This window comes from Pristis pectinata, chromosome 10 (genome assembly GCF_009764475.1).
Source record: "Pristis pectinata isolate sPriPec2 chromosome 10, sPriPec2.1.pri, whole genome shotgun sequence".
Classification (NCBI taxonomy): Eukaryota; Metazoa; Chordata; class Chondrichthyes; order Rhinopristiformes; family Pristidae; genus Pristis; species Pristis pectinata.
Window position 1 is genome coordinate 37,795,488 of NC_067414.1, and position 15,149 is coordinate 37,810,636.

The window sequence follows — 15,149 nt, forward strand, 5'->3', positions numbered from 1 at the left end:
GGAGAGTTGTTTTCTTGAACTATTGCAATATTTCTGGTGAGAAAATCTCAATATTGTTGGAAAGGGCATTCCAGGATTTACACCCAGAATGATGAAGGAACAGCACTATATTTCTTAGTCAGGATGGTGTGCATCTTAGAGCAGGAGGTGGTATTCCCAGGTGCCCACTGCCTTAGTTCTTCCAAGTAATAGAAAATACAGAGTTGAAAGGTGCTGTCAGAGTAGTCTTGGCAAGTGTATCTGGTAGATTTAACATACTGCAACCACAGTATGCTGATGGTGGAGTGAGCAAATAGTTATAGTAGATGAAAAGGATGATTAAGGAGGTTTATTTAGCAAGCAAAAGATTGAGATTAAATGAATAAGGACTCATGGAGAAAATAAGTGCAGATACGACTAGCATACAAGTCAGAATCTTTATCCTAGATTAGAAATGTCAAATACTAGAGGGCATAGCTATAAGGTGCGAGGTGGAAAGTTTTTTTTACAGGTAGGTGCCTAGAACACACTGCCAGGAGTGGTGCTGTAAACAGATACGTGGCATTTAAGAGGCTTTTAGATAGGCACATAAGTATGGAGGAAATGGAGGGATATGGATCATGTGCAGGCAGAAGGGATTCATTTAATTTAGAATCATGTTCAGCATAGGTGTCGTGGGCCAGAGGACCTGTTCCTGTGCTGTTCTGTTCGATGTTTTAGCTGAGTGACTTTTAACATTCTAGAGCTGACCTTTATCGAAAGACTGAAAAGCAAAAATTCCCCTTTCTGCTTTTCCTTCTATTTGTGTTGTTTTAAAGAACCAGGAACCTCTCGTCTCTACAGGACCACCACCTGGTGGCAGAAGTGAGGAGACTACTACATCAGTGCTTTAAAATAACATAGATCAAAAATTTCTTGCTCCTTCACTGGTCATAAAAACAGGCTGTAGAATATAGAAGATAAATATAATAATAAATATAGAAAATCATGAAATCTGTAAGTGTACATGGATAATTTTCTGCAAACCCTAATTCATTCTAACCAATGTATTTCAAGAGTTTGGAGTGACACAAAAATGAAAACCACACAAATTGTATTATATCAATGAGCAAGTCAGCTATATAAAAAGATGTTTTGGTTGTTATTCCAAAATTAGAAAATGTTGAAAAGGTACCAAATTTTACTTCTAGTTTCTACATTGCCTTTTTTGGCTTACAGGAGCTATTTTTCTGGCTTTTTCCCTGGACTCATCTCCCCTGGCCAGGCACAGCTCACTACAATGGATTACCCCATCATCCATTCCTCAGTGTTCCAAATTGGAAAGCTTGATTGAATACAGTTGCTATGTTATGCCTTCTCCCAACAGAGAGAAGTCTAATTTTCAGTTTCCAATAAACAAGTACAATACAGATCATTATCCATCTCCATAAAGAATAGAACCCCATTTATATTTCTTCAGTTCTCTTGAAGGGAAGTAAACAAAACTAAATATTGTGCTGGTCAAGTAACAGTCAGTGGATGGATACTGTATGAGCCATCCTGGACTACAGCCCCAAGTTAGTTTCTACCCAATATTCTTACAACAGCCCCATCAATGATGTATATAGCTAGGCTTGTAGATTATAGTATAAATTATGAAAAAGTAGAATTATTTGTCTTATTTCTCCCAAAGATTACTGCTGGATTAGGGTCTAAATTGTTACTTCTCTTGTAGTTTAACTTTTCTTTATGCTTGCTTATACGTTTGTATAATCACCTGTTTGTCTGTAAATGTTCAGTGGATTTTCAGTAATTTGTCATATAGTTGGTTCTGTACTTCTGTAGTTTCTTTGTCTGTAAACCTGAGATGTCATGGGAGCATAAATCAAGACTGTCCTTGCTGTCTCACAGGCTGTTCTCATCAGGAAGACTCCTTATCTATCCAGCTTGAACCAGTTTTCAGTATAAAGAAGGACCATGAAACAGATTCTTTGTTCAGTTACTGTTCGTTACCATTAGTTCTTTGTTAGAGTGACTGAGAGTGAGTTAGTTATATTTAGAGTTAGTGTTATTTGCTCGCAGTTCTTTACTGCTGTTTGTTATGAATATCAAATAAACGGCTGTGATCACAAGATTTATGCCTCGTTCTTGACTTCCGAAGAACCTTCTGGACAATATCATCTCCAGATCCAAAATTACCTTTTTTTTTATACAGATTTCCTCACATTTAAATCCCTTACACAATTAAGTTTCATAATTCGGTTTGTATTTCTTATTCCTTTTCCAAAATTTATGCACTGAAATATCAACAAAGTTTCACCCAGCTATTAATCTAATTTTTTCCTTCCTTAATTGCCTCAAGTTTTGTCTGAGAATCAGGTCATTATTTGGCTTTTTATACTTGTTGCAACTCTTTGGCAGAGCTATCCAACTGATTCCACCTCTCTGCTCTTTCTCCATAGCAAAATTTGGATATGATACGTGGCTACTGGTTCCATTGAGAGTTTAGGTATGCCACAAATATTCTGGTCAAACTGTGTTATCCCTTCAAATTCAGTTAAATCATGTGTTATACATTTTTTTCTCTTCTAGAACCATAGAACCATACAGCACAAAACAGGCCCTTCAGCCCACCATGTTGTGTCGTCCATCAAACCACCCTCACACTATCTAAACCTTTCCTCCCGCATATCCCTCTATCTCACGTTCCTCCATATGCCTATCCAACAAACTCTTGAACCTGTCCAATGTATCTGCCTCCACCACCACCCCAGGTAGTGCATTCCATGCACCAACCACTCTCTGGGTGAAAAACCTCCCCCTGACATCTCCCCTGAACCTCCCACCCATAACCTTAAAGCCATGCCCTCTCGTCTTGAGCATTGGTGCCCTGGAAAGGAGGAGCTGGCTGTCTACTCTATCTATTCCTCTCTATATTTTATATACCTCTATCATGTCTCCCCTCATCCTCCTCCTTTCCAGTGAATAAAGCCCTAGCACTTAAGCCTCTCCTCATATTCCATACGCTCTAATCCATATTCCATACGCTCTAATCCAAGCAGCATCCTGGTAAATCTCCTCTGCACCCTCTCCAACGCCTCCACATCCTTCCTATAATGCGGCGACCAAAACTGAACACAGTACTCTAAGTGTGGTCTAACTAGAGTCTTGTAAAGCTGCATCATCACTTCTCGGCTCTTAAACTCAATCCCACGACTTATGAAAGCTAACATCCCATAGGCCTTCTTAACTGCTCTATCCACCTGTGAGGCAACTTTCAGTGAACTGTGAATATGAACCCCCAGATCCCTCTGCTCCTCGACACTGCCAAGTACCTTGCCATTTACCCAGTACTCTGCCCTGGAGTATGTCCTTCCAAAGTGTACCACCTCACACTTCTCCGGATTGAACTCCATCTGCCACTTGTCAGCCCAGCTCTGCATCCTATCAATATCCCTCTTTAAATTCTGACAGCCCTCCACACTATCCACAACACCGCCGATCTTAGTGTCGTCTGCAAACTTACTAACCCAGCCTTCCACCCCCTCATCTAAGTCATCTATAAATATCACAAAAAGTAGAGGTCCCAGAACCGATCCCTGTGGGACACCACTAGTCACAGCCCTCCAATCCAAGGGCACTCCTTCCACCACAACCCTCTGCTTTCTACAGGCAAGCCAATTCCTAATCCACACAGCCAAGTTTCCCTGGATCCCTTGGCCTCTGACCTTCTGAAGAAGCCTACCATGAGGCACCTTATTAAACGCCTTACTAAAATCCATATAGACCACATCCACCGCACTACCCTCATCAATCTTCCTCGTCACCTCCTCAAAGAACTCTATCAGGCTTGTGAGGCAAGATCTTTCCTTCACAAATCCATGCTGACTGTCCCTAATCAGTCCATTATTCTCCAGGTGTTCATAGATCCTATCCCTTAGAATCCTTTCTAACAGCTTACCCACCACAGACGTAAGGCTCACCGGTCTGTAATTCCCTGGACTATCCCTACTACCTTTTTTGAACAAGGGGACAACATTCGCCACCCTCCAATCCTCCGGCACCATCCCCGTGGACAACGAGGACTCAAAGATCCTTACCAGCGGTTCAGCAATCTCCTCCCTCGCCTCTTTTTTGGGGGATCTGAGTGTCACTGGCAAGACCAGGATTTATCACCCATACATAATTGCCCCTTGAGAAGGTGATGGTGAGCCACCTACAAATGGATGGTTTGCTAGGCCATCGCAGAAGGGGTTAAGTGTCAACCACATGAGTTGGGTCTGGCGTCACATATAGGGCAAACCAGAAAAGAATGGCAGTTTTTCTCCCCTAATTTTATGGCAATTTAGCAGATTTTTTTGTGGTGACTGTTACCAAGACTTTTTTTTAAAAACCTTCAGTTCTAGAGTATTAAGTTAATTTAAATTCCACAGTTTCCATGGTGGAATTGCAACATGAGATTCTGGATTGTTGGTCTTGACTGTGGATTACTAGTTCATTAATTTAACCACTGTGCCACTACCATACCACACCTTGAAATGCCTTTTGAAAGTGCAGATACACAGTTGTACTGTCCTCACTAACTGTGTGTGTTACTTAATCAAAACATAAAATCAATGGAAACCAAATTGGGTACAAAAAGTTAGAGCCAGTTGCACTAAGTAAATTAATGAACTGAATTGACAAAAGATAGATGAATTAGCACTGACTAAGGTGACTTACATGATAAAGGAGATTAGTTACCCAAGGTAACCCTGCAGGTTATGACCTTGAAACAAGTTATGGATGGAATAGTTTATGTGGTTGTTAAATACACAAAGAAATTAGGAGAGTGATTTCAGATTAAGTAGCATTTAGTGTTTTAGTTAAATGAATAAGAGTCTATCTTTTAGCACATGGAATAGCATAGTTTGGCACAGCACTCATGAATTATACACAGGACAACAGTTGCTTTCAAAGAACTAAATAAGGCTGTAAATGGTTGAAGCCACCGCAGGTCGCAAATTCACTTCAGCTATCCTGATGGCAGTCTACATCCCACGCCAGATGGACATGAAGCCTGCACTCAATGAACTATACTCTGGTCAACAATCTTGAGACAGGATACCCTGAGGCCCTCTTCATTATTGCAGGTGACTTCAACCAGGCCAACCTCAAGAGTGTGTTACCAAAGTACTATTAGCACGTCTCCTGCCCCACCAGTTGCCCTAACACCCTTGACCATTGCTATACAACCAAAGATGCCTTCCGTACCACCCCTCGACCTCACTTAGGTAATACCATACCACCAGGCTCAAGGACAGCTTCTATCGCACAGTGATAAGACTACTGAACAGTTCCCTTATATGATGAGATGGACTCTTGACCTCACAATCTACCTTGTTTGACCTTGCACCTTATTGTCTACCTGCAATGCACTTCCCTGTAGCTGCGACACTTTACTTTGTATTCTGTTATTGTTTTTACCCTGTACTACCTCAATGCACTGTGTAATGAATTGATCTGTACGAACGGTATGCAATACAAGTTTTTCACTGTACCTCGGTACAAGTGACAATAATAAACCAATACCAATACCTAGCCACAAAAGAAACATCCAAGCCCTTGAAGCAGCATGGGGAAGAAGTGCTACACTGAACACAGACGAGTGAAGTAGCAACTGGTTTCTAAACTATTAGTTCCGAACATCGCTTTTAACATTGCAAGGTAAAGGGATATCAGTAAAACCTGGAAAAAGGCCAGCTCAGGACTAAAATCTGAGAGTTTTTTCACACAGCCAGTAATTAATACCTGGAATACAGAGGTAAAAGTTCCTGAATCATACAAGGGATAATTAGCTTCTAGGATAGGAGGGCAGTTTTTGTCATATTGTAACATGAACTAGATGGATTAAATAATCTCCTTCATTTCTACCTTATGATCTTTCTTGGCCTTTATATTGGCTACAACTGCTTTCATAGCCAAAAAGAATTTATTTTCATGAACTCATCAATCAACTTTTTAAACTTTCCTCACAAACCTACCCCCCCCCCCCCCCCCCCCGGGCACACCATTCAATCCAATACAATATTTAAGCAACCTTTAGGGATAAAAGAGAGTTTAGACTTCTATTGATCTTGCACTGCAGTTTCACAGCACAAAAGAAAGAATGTCTCTAAAGCTTCATAAGACTGTCAGTTTGGATTCAGGTTAAGTGCGACTGATCTGGGCTTCTCAATGTTATAAGGAAGCAACAAGATAGAAAAAAGGTTGTTCTTAAGCCTTGACCAGAAAAAAATAAATTTTGATCAATACAGTTGTCTATTGGAGATATTTATTCTGCTCTTACTCATGTACAAATGTAAATAACTGTGTTTTAGCTTTAGTTTTATTCACACTAGTAGCTCAGAATTATTACTAATTGGGCCAACAAGAACCCTGAATGACATTATCCCTGGCAAACTACATGAAGCAAAGGAAGACCCTAATCAGCTTCTCATGCACATATCAGTGCTCGAGCTATCCAATGTAGTTACACTATCCGTCTTTTCCCAATAGCCTTCAAACTTTATCTTCATCAATATTCCATTGAAAATGTCTCAGAAAATGTTTTCACCATTCATTCAGTAGTGCATTCCAGATCCTTTCAATTTGCTGCTTAAAAGTTCTCAAGTCCCTTACAAACTATCCTCAATTTGAATTCTCTGATTTTTGACCCAGCAACAATGGCTGAAGCAGTAAACATGAAAGTACCTATGGATTTCATTTATGTATTGCCACAAGAGAGTGATGTAAACTGAAGCTGATGCTCATGAGATTAAGGGCATATTATTGGTTAGGTTGAGAGGTAGGGGACAGCAAGAAATAAAAACAGGAAGAAAAAAAAAATTGTCTGAGTGCTCTTCCTTATCAGAGCCTCAAGTTTCATGCAAATTTATTAAAATAGCCACAAGCCATTATTTCCTGCAATATACACTAGAAAGGCACTTTGCATTCCCACAGAAGATGGCCACTGGAGGGTTTGCAAGGTTGAATATTTGAAGGTTTCTGCACAGTTTCTTGTAGGGTTTCAAATGCATTAATGCAAATGGATGCATTTACCAGAATTGTTACTATTACATTATTTGTCGTAGTTAATTTGACTTTTGACCTCTCATCCCAGTTTTGCTTCGGTGGTACCCAAGGAAACTTTCGTTTAAATTTTCACAATTTTCTTGTACTATGTGATGTACAGGGTTTTCCTCTCTCCTGTTTGTTGTCCCCATTTCCCAATCATCTTTCAGCAAGCACTCACATTCCCATTTACTGCTTCCCCCAAAAGAACCCCAGACTTACTAGGTCCAACCACCTCATCTTCCTTGGCCTATTACCCACATCACCACTTTATTCCCTTAAAAAGTAGGGTGAAAGAAAACTGGAGAAATGACAAAAAGTAAAGCAGAAGACAGAAAAATAATGTTGAAAGAGTTATGAAGAAGGAAACAGAAATACAACTACCAAATATTTAGCTCTTATCGAGGAGGGCTTTAGTTTAGTTGGAGGAGCAGCCTTTAAATGTTGATTGACTGCTGAGTCAACTAGATTTGTTCTGATTTCCTGTCGAAATATGTAACTAGTTTGAGCCAGCCCCGAATGAGGTATGTGTTACTGGTCTCATTCTGTCTGTGAAAGAGGATCATCTCTGTTGTAGTTAAATTAATTACCACAAGGGGTCACGAATGCATTAAAGATCATGAATATGGACAAAAAGTATTTCCAAAAGACAAAAAAAAATGCAAAATTTGAACGTCAGTTTTATTAAATAAGTCCAGTACGACAAAATCCTTTTCGCCAGTTCAACCTTTTTTTCCTGAATAAATACAGGGGAAGTGAAGGAAAGGATTCCAGATATGAACAAACAAACAATTTACATTGTCAGTTCTCTCTGTTGCCTAGAAGAATCACTACTTAGAAAAGCTAAAACTGCATTCAGTAGCACCTATGTTTTGTGCACTAAATGACCGCTTAAGGCTCCAAAATAACACTCAGCACACACACATACTCTCTTCCTGTACAAAGTCCACAGGACACCATCTTGATAATTGGTTACTACATGTGGCTAATTTGACAGAAATATACAGAGCATAGAGACCACAATATTAATCAGTTGGCAAGGCTGCCTAGATGTCAGCACTACTTCTTTAGAGTTCCACACTCCAGCTCATACCCTTTCTCATCTTTGCCCTGCTAAGAAAGCATTAGCCCACTCACCAATACCTATTAAAGGAAACTTCAATTACTTACAGATTAAATGAGGATTTAATTCTGTCTTTTGCTGCAATTGTATTTGCTTTACTTGTTTGGTTTTATAACTCGACAGGGAGTCACCTGGCTGGTGCCGAAGCACAATTCTGTTAACCTATAAAACACACTGTTGCTTCTACTCATGAGTGGTCTGGTAAGACTTCCTCTTAGCATTGAGCATAACTGGTAGCCACTGATGGAGACACAAGAGAATGCAGATGCTGAAATCTGGAGCAACACACGAGATGCTAGAGAAATTCGATGGGTCAGGCAGCATATATGGAGGAAAATGGATAGTTTTGGGTTGAGACCCTTCATCTGGACGGGATGTTCAAATGAAGGGTCTCGACCCGAAACGTCAACTGTCCTCCTGACCCGCCCAGTTCCTCCAGTATCTCGTTTAGCTACAAATGGGCCAAGCAAGTTGTGTGTGTGTGTGTGTGTGTGTGTGTGTGTGTGTGTGTGTGTGTGTGCGCGTGTGCGCACACGCGCACACGACAGAAAAAAGGGAGAAGTGTAAGGGAAGGGGCCTCAGCAGGAGACCATATCCACACAGCACTGAGGACACAGATCACTGGAGTAGAGTATTGTGATGCCCTGTAAGTTGCTTTACACATCACATCCAGAACCATGGAGGCAGCAGCCTAATCTCACATTTGTGATGCTGCATTCAGACACTGAATGGATGGATGTGGCTGGTATTGCAATGGAAACTAATTAACAGTCAGCATATGTTAGTTGTCTTCAAGAGTCTATTAATGGGGGTGGCCACCTGTTGTTTTTTGGAAGCATGGGCTCCAACTTCTGCATAAAGCAGAGCCAAAATGAAGCTGGATTTCTCTATGCTGCTTTACTCTGAAGACAGACGCTCAGGCAGGGATCACATTGGGCCACGCTCTTGAGCGTGTAGTGGCACTGGCCATCTTCTACAGCCTGGCTCACTGATGTCATCTCCTACGCTGACTGCAGCAGAACACCTGCAATGGTTTGGCCCTCCATGAAGCTGACACCTGCCCTTGCTTGCAGTGCACTTGTGCCTGGTGCCACCCAAGTACACATCCTGTCTCTATACTGCCCCAGATGTTACACAAAGTGTAAGTGTCTGAGCCAGTGGTTGTGAACTCAAATGATGCTGGGTCTACATCTTCACGGTTTTCTTGCTCTTCCTCCACCGGTTGGGGAGACTGCAGCCAGGGTTCTGAATGGAAAAGTGGCAACAGTGAGGCTGAGAAGAGAGGAAAGGTAAGGATGATTGCACCATCAACTCACTTCTTTTAGAAGGCATTGTGGAGAGGGGAGATTACAGGGGAATGCCATCACCTTCCAACTGCTCCTGCTCCAGAGGCCATGGTTTTACAAATGGTCTTGTTCAATAATGATCAATACCCTCCCCTCAATGGGGAGTGGAACAGATAAGTGTGGCTCTCCTCTTCTGGTTAGTTCCTGTTGTGATCAGTTGTGTGCCGTCTCCTCTTACGCAAGGAGGAAACATAATGAGTGAATGTTGTACAGTTTGCTTAGGTGATGCACCTACCATGGTTAAGACGCCAGCAATGGGTGCAGGTTAAGAGATATGGCTTTGAGGCCTGCAGCAGTGCTGAGTGTATGATGGGGAGTTGAAGCTCAAAATTAAATAAGGGTCCTGATTGATAGCAATTGGTCTCATGAGGAAACAGCAAGATGTGGTCAAGGGAGCAGCATCCAAAGTTTATGGCACAGTGGGTAGGATATAGCATTTGAAGATATGTTCACTGATTTTAGTCCATCGAGATCACTAAACTCATTTCAGTACTGAATCCATGTTCTTGCAACTTTATTCCTAGTACTGACTTCTCTGACTAGTTCTTGCAACTATCTTCTAAGCACATATCCGCTTGGCTATGACCCCGAGTTATGGGATGTCCCTTTCCCCATTCCAGAAAGACATTTAGTGCAGTGCCTTAAAACATTTGTAACTTGCCGGCTCTTATGACTGTTGCATATCCCATAATTCCCAATGGACTTGACACATATTCCAGCAATTTGTACCTTACTTTCTAATAAAAAAAGAGGTAACCTTCAAGTAGTATTAGGAAGTACAGCATTGGACACCCTGCTAATCTTTGCAGCCAATGAACAGTACTTGAAACCTGGCTGCACACAGAAATTGTTCCATACAACAGGTGCAGTTTAAGTGCATATCATGATCTCTGCAGTCTTTTACTGGGGCAATCCAATATAGCCTTCACGACATGTGAATTGGAATAAAGGAGGAAATTAAGCCATCTTGCCAAAATCACTGAGGCAGTAACTAGGAATATTTAATGACCAGAAGTGAACAATCCAGATGAAAAGCTATTAATCAAGTCTGTGGTGTGATGAATTATGACAATTACTGGGTTCTTGTCCAAAAATGAAGTCCAGCACAAAAAGCTATTTTGACCCATTAGATCCACTGCATCAATACTGCGCATTTCACCAAGCAGCACACAAATAGTTCATAGAATTTTATAAAAAGCCACATTTTGGATTATGGATAAGTGGAACCAGCAGATCTGCAGGCATTCTCGGTGCCATTCTACCATTGGAGTCTGGAATTTCTTCAGACCTGAGATCATTCTCACATTCCCTCTAGCAGCTGAAGCCATCGCCTTGAAATTCCCAGTGTTTATATACTAAACCCAATCATAACTACAGCAATGACAGCATGGCCCATATTCACCAGCTAACAGACCTCTTTATAATTAATGTCAGTTCAGGAACATCAGATAGACAAGAATCCAGAAAATGACTGGAAACCAATGTCACTCTGAACATTCCAGAAGTTCGACATAAGATTCCATGCATCCAATATCATGAGTACATTATACTTGTCTTCATGTACCGAGGTGCTACAGTGTCATTGCTGACAGCTTTGTGCCAATGCTTATATAGAATGTGGAAGAGTGCAGCACAGGAACGAGCCCTTCGTTGACCATGATGCCAAATTAAACTAATCCCCTCTGCCTACAACTGGTCCATATCCCTCCATTCCCTGCATGTCCATTTGCCTGTCTAAATACCTCTTAACTGCCACGATCATATCTGCTTTCACAACACCACGGGCAGCACATTCCAGGCACCTACCACTCTCTGGGGGGGAAAAAAAAAACTTGCCCTGCACATCTCCTGTAAGCTTTCCCCCTCCTGGGAAGAAGACCCTGATTATCAACCCTATCTGTGCCTCTTATAATCTTATAGACTATTGGGTCAACCCTCTGCCTCCACTGCTCCAGAGAAAACAATCCAAGTTTGTTCAACCTCTCCTTATAGCTAATACTCTCTTATCCAGGAAACATCATGGTGAACCTCTTCTGCATCCTCTCCAAAGCCTCCAAATCCTTTCTGTAATGCAGTGACCAGAAGTACATACAATACTCCAGATGTGGCTAAACCAAAGTTGTATACACTCACTGACTTTTGTACTCTGCCCTGACTGATGAAGGAAAGCATGCCTAATTTCAGCTTCCTAAAACCTTAAATATGCTTCCTTTTCCTTTCTGACTAAATTTACAATATCTCTAGTCATCCAAGGTTCTTGCCATCTTTGTTTATCCTCCTCAGTGGAACATGCCAGTCTTGAATTCTGATCAGCTGGTCTTTAAATATCAGATGTGGATTTGCCCAACAACTGCTCCCATTCTACTCTCTCCAGCTCCTGCCTAATAATTTTGTAATTTGCCTTCCCCCAATTTAGCAGTTTCCCTCCCTCCCCCCACTTCCCGAGATGCAGACTTAGCCTTATCCACAACTATCTTAAAACTTCAAAGGAGTTGTGATCACTGTTCCCAAAATGCTCTCCCACTGAAACTCCAATCACCCAGCCTGGCTCATTTCCCAATACAAGATCTAATATGGCCACTTTCCTGGCTGAACTATCTAATTACATATTCGGGAAATCCTATTGGATGCACCTAACAAATTCTGCCCTATCTAAGCCTTTGGCACTAAGGACGTCCCAGTCAATATTGGGGAAATTAAAGTCACCCACTACAACAACCCTGTTGCTTTTATTTCTTTCCAATAATCTGCCTACATATCTGTTCCTCTGTCTCCCGCTAGCTATTGGGAGGCCAACAGTATAACCCCATCATAGTGGTAGCACTTTTCTTCTTCCTGAGCTCTACCTATATTGCCTCACTAGCTGAGCCCCCCAGGACATCCTTTCTAAGTGTTGCTGCGACATTCTCCCTGATTATTAATGCAACTCCCTCACCTCTCTTACATCAAAACCCAGGAATGTTAAGCTGCCAGTCCTTTGTTATTGCAGTAGACTTATCAAGCCAGAAGTTAGGGTTCAAATCTCACCAGGGAAAGCTATAGTCATCACTGAATCAAAGAATTAACGTAGGTTGCCAGTCAGCCCATTACATTCATGCTGGCTCTCTACCAGAATAACTCTTGTTCCATCCACTAGCCCTTCTTCTGTAACCTTGCAATTTTTCCTCACCACATATTCTACTTTTGAAGGCCACAATGTAAAGTCCCTCCACCACATCTACAGGCAGCGCATTACCAATTCTAACTGTGTTAAAAAAGGCTTTTCGTCTTGTTAATATCAATTCTCTTCTCTTTTACCTTATATCTGTAATGTCCATGCATCAAGGGAACAACCTCCCTTTGTCTACTCTGTCCAGAACCCTTTGTCATTTTATATACTTCTATCAAATCTCCCCTCAGCCTCCTCTTCGCCACAGAAGCCAGGTAAACAACAAGGTAGATTCAGAGGTCATCTTTATCGTACAAGAGGTCCATTCAAAAGTCTTATAGCAGCAAGATAAAAGCTGTCCTTGAGCCTGGTGGTACACATTTTCAAGCTTTTATGTCTTCTGCCCAATGGGAGAGGGGAGAAGAGAGAATGTCCGGAGAGGGAGGGGTCTTTAATTATGTTAACTGCTTTCCCAAGGCAGCAAGAAGTGCAGAGTCAATGGAGGGGAGGCTGCTTTTCATAAGAGACGGCAGCGTTCACAACTCTCTCCAATTTCTTGCCGTCTTGGGGAGAGCAGTTACCATCGGAAAGTGCTTTCTTTGGTGCATCTATAAAAATTGGTGAGGGTCATGGGGGACATGCTGAATTTCCTTAGCCTTCTGAGGAAATAGAAGCAGTGTGCTTTCTTGGCCATAGTGTTTACATGGCTGGACCAAGATGTTGTTGGTGATATTTACACTTAAGACATAGAAGGTCCCCTAATTCTATATTGCTTCTCATTCTTCTTACCAAACTGGATCACCTCTCATTTCTCTACATTATGTTTTATACACCATGCATATGTCTGTTTACTTCCTCCTGTACTTTATCTGTATCCTCTTCACAGTTCACAACACTCCCAAATTTTGTGTCAAGAGCACATTTAGAAATTGTGGCTTGCACCCAAGTGTAGATCCAGACCCACCTGTGTCTATAGTTCACCAATCTTACCACATTCTGTATATTGACACAAATATATATAGCACACCAAATTTAGTTTCTATTTCATTTATTTTCAATGACTATCCTAAAACTCTCACAATGATCTATTCTATTTTGAGCTATCTTCCCCATTTCTCTTTGCTTTTTTGCCTTCAATTTCATCTGATCATTTTCTCTCACCCAGACTGTTTGTTGATACATTCTTATGCATGTATGCTGTGCCTCTTCCAACACTCTGATTATCACTGCCCTGCACTACCACATTTCCCTTTTCCTTAGCCTTCCTAAATACCTCCTCGCCGTCACCCATATATTTCCAGTTTAGCTTTTATCCCTTCTGATTCTACTGTTAGGTTCCCACTCCCTATAAAACCTGTGAGCAATTTATGACCAACACTAGGAAACTAAACTTGCAAAACTTATTGATGTTCTTTGCAAACAGTTTCTTTCTTTGCTTCCAGTCAACCAGTAAAGAACTTGCCTCTTTCTGATCCTGCCTTTGAATGTGTGGTTTACTCTTGATGAGCTATCTGTCCCTTCGGTTAGTACCAGCTCAGTTGATCCTATAAAACCTTCAGCTTTAATATCACAGGACTGCTTAACAAATCCCACAGACTAATAAAGCAAAAATATATCTAAGCTTTATGTCAAAAAATATGTCAAGCTATACCCCAGACTCCTCCAACCTCTTCATCACATAGCAAAAAAAGGAGAGACCCATTAGAAGTTGAGCTGCAGTAAAATACAGCTGGAATGACATGCCTTTGGAAGTACTCAACATAGACTCCAGACAATATAAAATCAAATAACATTGAATAAAACTATGACACACTAAACTTTCTTCTCACCAGCAGAGCAGCTGCAGGCATCTCAATGTATGTAGGTATGTCTATTACCTCCCTATTAATGAACATATAGTTATTCTAGTCAATCAAAGTATCCCTTAATTAATATTTTTACACTGTAGAATGAAGTCCAGAGGAGAGTTCAGTATTTAAATTTAGAAGACAACAATACATAGTGCCTGCACCCATTGGACACAGGAAATCTGAAAGTCCTAAAGTCTGTTTTGAATCACAAAAAAAGCTCCCAAAAGAATTGTAGTCAGATCATTTAATTTTTCTGACTAACGTACACAGACAAGTGGATTTGAATGTGGAGTTGAATAAAATAAACAAAACTGAGATATTCATCTCAACTGTAAATGCTGATCAGTAATAAACATAACTGTGAATTTTTGGGAAAGTTACCAATCTACAATGAAATCCCTTACAAGCCCTTGTTATATCTGGTCCTGAAATACTAACTCTACAGCAACACTATTCCATGATTGTTTGGTGCAGAAACATTGCTAAAGATCACCATGGTTCCCCTTCCTGAAAACAAGAATGTCTTTCAAGGATTATAATTTCATCGTTTAATTTCAGTAGGTTTTGAGTTCTCAGACATCCAGCTATTTCAGAACACTATGGGAACTCACAAATAGAATGTACTTTTATAG

At 41.0% G+C, this 15,149-nt stretch overlaps 1 protein-coding gene across 7 annotated transcripts in view; it reads right to left on the reverse strand.

Moving 5' to 3' along the window:
- klhl32 (kelch-like family member 32) overlaps positions 1 to 15,149 on the reverse strand; it is a 178,322-nt gene that overhangs the window by 110,352 nt on the left and 52,821 nt on the right. The gene's annotated exons all lie outside the window — the stretch shown is intronic.